Here is an 8,914-nt window from a genome sequence, read left to right on the forward strand (position 1 = left end):
TGAAAACATCTTCATTTATGAACCAACATCTCTTTTATGCCAACTCACCTCTCCTCCAAATCAGTGTTGTTTAAATGCATGGTGTTTTTTGTGTGTGTGTGTGGCGGGGGGAGGATGGCAGTGTTGGCCTCAGCAGCTAAACACACTCCTGTTTCCTGCACAGACAGCTTCGGTGGTGCTGTTCCCGGTGTGTGGACAGAGGCCGGGGCTCTGGCACGTCCAGGAGAAGCTGCGTCAGCCCCAGCCGCCATCACGGTCTCCAGAACACGCCCTGTCATCTACCTCATTCATTCCTTTACTGATCACACCAACGTTGACTAGAAACCTGCCCTGTGCCGGGCCCATTGTAGGGGCTGGGGTCCCAGCAGTGGGACAAACAGACGAAGCCCCTCTCCTCGGGGGGTCGTTCTAATAGGGCCTGGCGGGGTGGGGGCTGCTACAGAGGGCAGGTCACACCCAGAGTCTGCAAACACCTTGTCATGCAGGGCGTCCGGTGGGGTCACTGGTCCCACTCCCCACATAAGAACGCAGGACATGGTGAGGCCAAAAAGGAACACCCACGGAGCCATAGGTAGGGGAGTCACACCACTATACTCTCGCTGGCGGCTGGGTTGGAGACACAGGGACCAGGAGCAACACAATTCTCACCCCTCACTGCGCCGCTTGCAGACTCAGCCACCATCTTCTTGCTAGCTCCCATTTTCCTGCTAGCCCAGCCACGGCAGTTATATTAGTGCCCAATGGCTCACTGGTTACAGCTGACGGCCAACTAGCCACAGCTGATGGCCATTTGATCACAGTCGATGGCCATTTACTACCTGAGCCAGCACCTTTCTATGTGAGGCCGAGAGCCTGGAAACTGCTTTTTGGGGCTCTGTCCCCACACACCTCATCTTGGGTCACGGCGTAGACTCCATTCCCTGTAAAATCTTCACGAGGACTTCCACGCCCAGCCAGGATGTAGCTGCCACCACATGGGGGAGACCCAGGGAGGCCCTGAGCTGAGGACCCAGAGCTGAGAGGTGGGGACGTCCGGGAAGTAGAGCCTACACGGCCGGTCCAGGCAGGAGGCAGCAGCAGCCCAGGGAGAGACCCCGCACACGTGTCGAGAGCCCCCACACACGTCCTTCCCTTCTGTAACAGGCCAGCCGCTCACAGAGCCCTGGAGGCCTGCTCCTGTGGGGAACTGACTCACTGCAGGGGGAAGGAGGGAGTGTGGAGGACCAGTACCCTCTTTGTATAGAAAAACACACCCCTGCAGGACGCAGGATGCAGGAAGCACGCTCGGGGCCCCGCTGGTGTCAGGCACAGCTCTGTGAGGTCACCGTGGGATGTGGGCCTGGACCTGGGCTTCCAGGACAGCAATGAGAGGGGCAGTGTGACCACAAACATCGGGGTGCTCACCACGACATGGGCGGGGTGCCCACAAGGGCCCCCCAGGTGACTTGGCACAGCAGCAAGAGTGTGGGGGACCAGCCACCACAATGCTCTGCAGGAGGACGTGACAAGCCCTCTGCATCCAGGATTTGCCATGAGAAAAAGAACCGACGTTGCCAACAGCCACGCAGGCCGTACTGCTCTCTGTCTCTCCACCCCCAGAGCAGTTTCCTGCCCCCTGTCAGAAGCTGAGTGGACCAAGTCTGAACACTAAAAACGTCCCCCGGCGTCGGACCCCTCCGCCTGCCTACCCCTGATAGCCAGGCCGCCCCACGCCCCTTTCCTCCAGCTGCCGTCCCAGAATAGCGCTGGTCAGCACGGCCAATATCAAGTGACGGGCGCACAGGTGTGGCCGACAAATGCCGTCTGCTAGCTGTGTGCGGGATGTTTTTAGAGTGTTGAAATCCAGTCCACTTGTGCTGTGGCCAGAAATAAACTCCCGCTCGGAGGCGAGGCGTCCGGGAGACGTGGGCTGGGCAGCGTGTGGCCGACCCTCTCTGTCCGCACGGATGGCCGCAGGGCACCAAGGACCCCCAAGCACCCACACTTCTCCTCTCACGCCCCCATCTGTGCCTCCAAGTCACCTGGTTGGCCGGGAGGATTCATATAGCGATTGCCATTAAAACCAAAAAAAAAAACGGGTCTCCTCTCTTCCACTCCCCTGTGTCATCTGTCTGCACCACAATCTTCCTTTTGAATTCAATGTATTGAAGGAACTAGTTAGTAACTTTGCCTGCGTTTCAGGGGTGCGTTATAATTCCACACCCGTCCGTCGACTGCGTGCCCATCACCCAAAGGGCCCTGTCTTCCCTTCACTGTGTATTTGACCCCCTTCACCCAATTTCCCTCTTTCCAGCCCCCTTGCCCTCTGGTGCCCACCACTCCTGAGTGGTGTGTCTGTTACTTTTTTGTTGTATAGTTCGAGTTCACTGCAGCAGTGTTGACAGTAGCCACGGCCTGGAAACAATGTTTCCTTCAGGAGCGCCAGTGGCAGCCCAGGGGTCCTGTCGCCCTCCTGGGACGTCCCAGGACTTTGATCCCGGCTTTGACTGTGTCTTCATGGGGCCAGGACCCCACAAGCCGCCTGAGGCCAGCTCTGAGCTGCAGCGGCTTTGGGGTCAGGACTCACAGGTCGGCACCGGAACCATCCAGATGGACACGCTCCCACGCCCGGACAGGTGAACGGACACCGTCTTCCATTTACGTGCAGAGCCTACAAGACGGGGGTCATCCAATGTTGCGGACACAACCGCCTGAATGCAGGAGGAGATGAACGTGTGCCCCACCCAGGAAATCTGCGGGAACCAAGGTGTCTGTGGGTAAAGAAGTCACGCTGAAGTGGACAAGGGGCTCTCGGCATCAAGGCGATTGCCCCCCACCCCCCCACATGCCTCCTCACTCCCACCCCCCCACCTGTGAACAGGACAGCAGATGACAAGCCCAGCCGGGGACACTCAGCCTCCCTGGGGGTGAGGCCCACACACCCAGGGTATCGGAACCTCTGAGGGGCCAGACGCAGCTCCCACCCCAGTGGAGGGACAGCCCCGCCCCCCCACCCTGGTGCGCACCCACAGCCATCCTGGGGACGCTCCGCTGCCGGAAGGCTCTGAGAGCTCGCTCCGTGGTGCAGGCACAGGCCCAAAATCCATATGTGAAACGTGGAAACATCTCCATAATTGGTGAGATCATAAAAAAGATGCCAAAACAGAATCGAGTTGCGTAGAATATAGCGTACTGTGGTGTTATATTATAATATGTGCAGGGGCACGGGATAGCCATGTCATGTAGTATCATTTACTCTACAATGTTAAACATGCAACCTCCATAGACAGTAGGCAAGGATACATACTTGCAGTGCAGCACTATATTGTATTAAGCATATGATATTGCACTGTTATATGCATACATGTATTAGGTAAAATTGCGTTATATAAAATGTGTACATATAAAATGTAGGGATTATATATCATATAATTATATATGTTATGCATTGTATATTACACATATGTTATGTGCATGAGTAGAATATATCATTATAATACATATTATTTTATATATATGTGTGAGAAAGACTTTGCTTATCTCCACGCTGATGAAACTCTGCACACTCAACTTTCTAAACAAGTGCTGTGTTTTATTTTAAAGGAAACACATCTACCTATTGTCTGTCCTCTGTCATTCATCGATCTACCTGTCACGTATATGCGTACGTCATGTATCATCTGTGTATATCTATCATCTCCAGCTGTCCTCTACCTCTCATCTATCTGGCATCTATATGTCTTATGTCACTGTGTGTGCCAGGAAATCCAGCTCAGTGTTTGAGTCACTTCTCAAGGACTTAGTTGTCACCCGTCTCAGTGCCTTTGCAGAGAAAGAACTTAAATTGGTTTGGGCATTGCAATCGGGTTTGGCTTTAAAGTGGGTCAGAAAGGACCCTGAAGTGAATAACCCAGTTCTTCCCAGTAACCCACTTCTGACTCCACCACCCTCCCCACCGGTAGAAAATGGCAACTCGACCAAAACTTCACAAACTGGAGAGGTCAGGGAAAGGCTCACAAAACAGTGCGTTTCTGTCGGGAAGTGCCTGGCGGGGCCGCCCGCTCAGGGTCAACCGTTAGCTGCGTACCCGAAACTCTGGAGTCCAAGAGCAATGCAACTTTAATGCCATGTGTGGCTGTCATTTCCTGAAATTTGCTAGGACATAAGTGTGGGGACAGGAATGGGAGCCCTGAAAATAACCCGACTCATGTGTTGCCAACACAAGGCCTGGGTTAGGCTGCGCTCTGCCAGGCGTGGCTTCCAGCAGCTCCCGGGGACAATGCAGCTCACAGCTGTGTCGGGCTGCTCATGGATGTTGGAGGTGGTGGTCAGAGCAGGCCTGGGGTGCCTGGGGCAGCCAACTCTGACCAGTTTGTGGCCAGACACCCCACCCCCGGGCTGTATGTCACCCAGGAATTCTGTGACAGAGGAGCCGGGTGCCATGCTGCATTCACTTTCTGTTGTCCCCCACTCTGTGAGTGTGCAGGGCTCCTGTCACAGACAACCACACACTGGGGCTTAAAACAACAGAAATTCATCCTCCCCTGGCCTGGACACCAGGAGTCTGCCGTCAAGGTGTCCCAGGGCCACGCTCCCTCCGGAGGCCCCAGGGGACGGTCCCTCCTGCCCCTTCCAGCTCCTGGGGGCTCCAGGCATCCCTGTGGCCACCTCCCTCCCATCTCTGCCTCCGTCTCCACGTGGCGTCTCGTCTGTGTCAGTGTCCCTGCTCTTCTGTCTCTGATGAGGACACTGTCATTGGGTTCAGGGCCCCCCTGATCCAGGACGACCTCACCTCAGACCCCTCACTCGGTCCCATCTGCACAGACCCTGTTTCCAGATATGGTCCCCTTTCCAGGTGCTGGGGAGTCAGTACATGCACATTTTGGGGGGACACAATTCGACCCAGTACCCCCACTCACCTTTCATCGATTACTCCTGACCCGGGAAAGACATTTAGAGGTTTCCATGTGTGCACGCACACGCATGCACACACACACACGTGTGCACACAGATGCATGTGCACACACACTCAAGTGACCCCACCAGTGACTCGAGTGTCTACATCACATAGGTCATGCTCACTGTTCGTGAGCTTGGCTGATCCGCAAACACTCGTGCAGGCAGCTCAGAGCGCTCGCTAGCCCACAGCGCAGACTCCGAGTCCATGGTGACCCAGCGTCCCGTCTGCCCCTGCTTCTATCGTGACCTCACCTGTGACGTTTACCTCGGAGCCAGCACGACGGTCCCCCGCTCAGCTGTGCGTGCCACCACCTTCCCGGGGCCCCACGGCCGCCTCCTCACCCGTCCTCCACCCCCCCTCTCCACACAGCAGCTCTTGTCTGTTCCTTTGCAGGGGCTTTCTTTAGCAGCTTTATTGAGAAAGAATTCACATACCACACTATTCACCTGTTTAAAGTGTACAATTCGGTGGTTTTTAGTGTGTTCACAGGGTTGTGCCGTCGTCACCAGAATCCATTCCAAAGCATTTCATCACCCCAAAGAGAAACGCCACAGTCGTCAGTGATCGTGTCGCTAAGTCCCCAACCCCAGGGAAACACGCACCCACTTCCTGTCTGTGGAGGAGCCTGTGCTGGACGTTTCCCGTAAATGGAGTCACACGCTGGGTGGCCTTGGTGTCTGGCGTCTGTCACTCGCTGAGCATCGTGTCCTCAAGGTTTCTCCATGTTGCAGCGAGTGTCAGCGCCTCCCTCCTTTTCCTGGCCGACTAATATTCCACTGTCTGGATGGATCCCCGTTTTATTGATCCCTTAGTCTGTGGATGGATTTTTGTGTTGTTCCCAGTCTTCGGCAATCATGGAGGAAGCTGCTGGGAACACGCGTGTGCAAGGATTTGCACAGACGTGTCATTTCATCTCTAGTGGGCACATACCTAGGAGCAGAATTGCTGGGTCACATGGTAACTTCATATTTAACCCGGTGAGAACTTGCCGGACTGTTTCCAATACCCTCTCAGAAATACAAGCCAGATGGTGTCCCCTTTCCGTGGGGACCCCCAATGGCTTCTCGTCCCACTCCTACGAGGCTTTGCTGACTGGCCCTGCTCAGCCTCCTGCCACTGACTTATCTCACCTCCCATGGCCCGTGGGCTCCCGCACTCGGCCTTGGTTCTGCCCAGACACACGGACCTCCCTCCTGCCTCCCCACCCCACCCCCAGCCCACATTTTCGGGGCCGACTCCTAAGGCTTCACATCTCTGGACAACTCAGCTGAGAGGAGCTGCCCAGACCCCCTGAAACACACCACAGAGCCCAGCTCTCTGTAGATCGGAGCTGCAGCCCACGTCTGCGGGGAAGGGGGACCATTCCGCCTTCAGCCTGCGTGTGCTACCTGGTCCTTAATCAGGCAAGTACTCACACCTGGAAGGAGAAACGTGGGCACTCTCTGCGTTCTCTCCGGGTGGGACACACTCGCCATTTCTGTTTTCCTTACATTTCCCAAATTTTCTCCCATCGGTTCCTATTATTAACTTTGCCACCAGAAAAAGAAAAAAAAAAGTTTTCTGTAATATGGTGATCTAAATCCCTAACCCCCTAGGCTATCAAAAATACAGCCCCACGTCACTTAAAAAATATATATGCATGTCAACAACAAGGCTCCAAGGGAAATATGTAGGTCTCAAGCACGACAGAAAAAAACAGCTTCTGCCAACATACCTGAAATTGTGCTGACTGAGAGAGAAGAAAGTATCGGGTCCGAAATCCTAAGAGTTTCTGCCTCATTTAAGATCGTGGTGAAAATGTATGTCAGAGCAAAAGTCCTGTACCTAAGGCTTTAGTTAAACTGAAGGATTATCTAGGAAACGTCTTTTTTTTCCTTAAGGAAAAATCTGCACACTGTCTTGTAGAAACACCCGTTCCTGAGGATAGTAAGAGCACATTGGTTCTTTTTGTTTCCTCTAGTTATTTATAGCCTAAGCTTGTCCAAAAATAATTGTAACACAGATTTATTTTTAGCGCCACAGTGCATTCTTATTTGGAACACAGAGAAAATATGTTTTAAATTAGTTATTACTTCTACTACCATCACAAAAACGATTTTCGCTTTTTGTATTACTTCCTGGTCTTTTTTCTGAGGTTGTTTTTATAGACCCTGCCTTTTGTTTTGCTGTTTAGCTCTTTGTGTGTCTATAACAAGCATATTTCCCAGGGTCTTCCTCCTTCTTCTGCTCAGCACGGCACAGGATCGGGGATAAATAAATCATCACTGACCACCCTCCTTCCATTTGTGGTCATTTTGATCGCTTTTGAATTTCTTCGTCATGGGGCACACGGGGGCTGAGCACCTCTGCTCCTTTTAGTGGGGCTGTTTCCTAAAGTTTGGCAGCCTCAGGGTTTTCAGCCAAAAAGCAGGAACCCTCTTAAGCTCTCAAAACCTATTACAAAGTTGCTAGTTTCTTAAGACAGTTTTGCATGTTACAAAGCATCTTCTGAAGAGGATGTAACGCCCAAATGAGAGACAATAAAATAGCGGTGGCCAGGAATCTGTGCACCCCATGTGAGCAAGTGGCCCGGGTTCTACAGAGAGGCGCGTCCACAGCACGGCAGTTTGTCACTGTGCTCAGATCCGAATCAATGACTAATTGCGTCATTCTCATTCGCTTATGTGCCTCCATTGCATTTTTTTGACTCAGCGCAATGTAATCTGCCCAACAACCCCCGGGGGTTACAGAGGAGTGTCTGTTACCTTCTAAGGGGACTAAGAGGGGTGTTGTCATGGTGAGTGACGGCTTGTGGCTCTGCAGGCCCAGGGGCCACAATGGAGATTCTGCTGTGGGAGCGTCCTGGGCGGCGTGACAAAGGGCTCCCACCGGGCAGTTAAAACCCACAGACACGCATCCTCCCCCATACTGGAGACCAGGAGTCTGCCATCAGTGTGTCCCAGGGCCCGCTCCCTCTGGAGGCCCAGGGGACGGTCCCTCCTGCCCCTTCTAGCTCCTGGGGGCTCCAGGCGTCCCTGGGCTGGTGGCCGTCTCCCTCCCATCTCTGTCTCCATCTCCACGTGGCGTCTCCTCTGTGTCTGTGTCCCTCCTCTTCTGTCTTTGATGAGGACACTGTCATTGGGTTCAGGGCTCCCCTGATCCAGGACTACCTCACTCAGTCACATCTGCAAAGACCCCGTTTACAAACAAGGTCCTGTTCTGAGGTCCCAGAACGGTGCTGGGCTCTTCCTGTGTCAGCTCAGCAAATGCTCCCCAAGGTCCTGCAGGTAGCAGCTCTGGTAAAGGCGATGTCACCGAGGAGGAGCTGGAGCCTCAGAGTGGGTGAGCCAGGCCGCATGCGGTGGGGTCAGGGAGGTCACCACACCGGGTCCCAGTCACTGACAGCAGACCAGGGCTGGGTGGTGTCTCAGAGCTCACCCAGGCCATGGTCTGGGGGTCGTGGGTGGACACACTCACATCATGGTCACCTCCACCCAGGGTTCCCGCCCGCGTCCTGTCTGCATATCACGCTGTGCTTCCCCATCCAGTCCACACAAGGACAGAACTGACCCCATTTTACATCTGGGATCCTGTATGTCTCACACTTCTCAGTGGGACATTGACAGGAAACCAGACTCTTCCTAAAATACAGCTTTGTGCTTCTCTCCCTGGGGCAGCTCATTGGTGCTCTTGCTTTTCCTCTGAAATATCTCCCCTTTGGTGAGAATGGAAGAGACAAACTTCACACCCAGAGTTCCCAGTGCAAATAAAAGTTTAATCTCGGAAAACAGGTTCCCTGTGAGCTCATTGATGGGCCTGCCCATTAGAAATATGGACAACGGTTGTTTATTATCACTAACGACCCCAAAAAGGATTGAGTTGCAGGGGATCCAAGGAAATGCCCCTGTGTGTACCTGTCCGTCTTCTCCCTGCTCACCTACCAGTGAGAGGTCTTTCAGAGTGACAGGTCACAGGCATTTACCTGAGATCCATGAG

The 8,914-nt window shown here is 53.7% G+C and overlaps 1 long non-coding RNA gene across 1 annotated transcript; it reads right to left on the reverse strand.

The window, feature by feature from the left end:
• Positions 1 to 5,410: 5,410 nt before the first annotated feature.
• On the reverse strand, positions 5,411 to 6,853 carry LOC117027602 (uncharacterized). The gene is made up of 3 exons (XR_004423949.1): positions 6,654 to 6,853; positions 6,355 to 6,466; positions 5,411 to 5,869 (listed from the first exon to the last, which is right to left on the reverse strand). It is a non-coding gene; the product is annotated as an uncharacterized LOC117027602 (long non-coding RNA).
• Positions 6,854 to 8,914: the final 2,061 nt, after the last annotated feature.

The sequence above is a fragment of the Rhinolophus ferrumequinum genome, chromosome X (genome assembly GCF_004115265.2).
Source record: "Rhinolophus ferrumequinum isolate MPI-CBG mRhiFer1 chromosome X, mRhiFer1_v1.p, whole genome shotgun sequence".
NCBI lineage: Eukaryota > Metazoa > Chordata > Mammalia > Chiroptera > Rhinolophidae > Rhinolophus > Rhinolophus ferrumequinum.